Here is a 548-nt window from a genome sequence, read left to right on the forward strand (position 1 = left end):
GTTGCGGCTCGGAGGGGTGGCTTCTGTTGCCAGCAGAATTGGCGGAGGAATGTCGTTGCTGTACCAGGAGATGTAACACTTTCATACAGGTGCAAACTCGTGTTGCTATCAAAGTCGCCGCCCCCTCTGTGCGACGGGTGTGCCCCCCTCACAACTCGTGGAATTCCGCCATCAATACAGCCCACGCACGGATAAACGCAATACATATCTACCTATAACAATACTATATGCCGTCCCGTCGTTGTCGGCTGCTGCACATGGTCATCAGTAACAAAACGAATTGTCTTCTGGATGAGAATGGCCGATGGAGTTGACTTGGTGCGACTGGGTCGGCCATTAGGACGAATGGGCAGTCTCTTGGGCGGATGGCGTCGGTTGACGATGGAAAATATCCTGGCTTGGATGGAAGCGCCATGTCCACCCCGGGTGGGACGAAGGGAGATGATCTCCCAACCAACAAGGCACTATCCACCGTTTGACGTGGTTGAGTGCGATGCAATTAGTGCGCGGGTTTGGCATTTCCTGCGCATCAAAGAGGACACGATGCA

The sequence above is a fragment of the Aphanomyces invadans genome, assembly GCF_000520115.1.
Source record: "Aphanomyces invadans strain NJM9701 unplaced genomic scaffold supercont1.25, whole genome shotgun sequence".
NCBI classification, from domain to species: Eukaryota; Oomycota; class Saprolegniomycetes; order Saprolegniales; family Verrucalvaceae; genus Aphanomyces; species Aphanomyces invadans.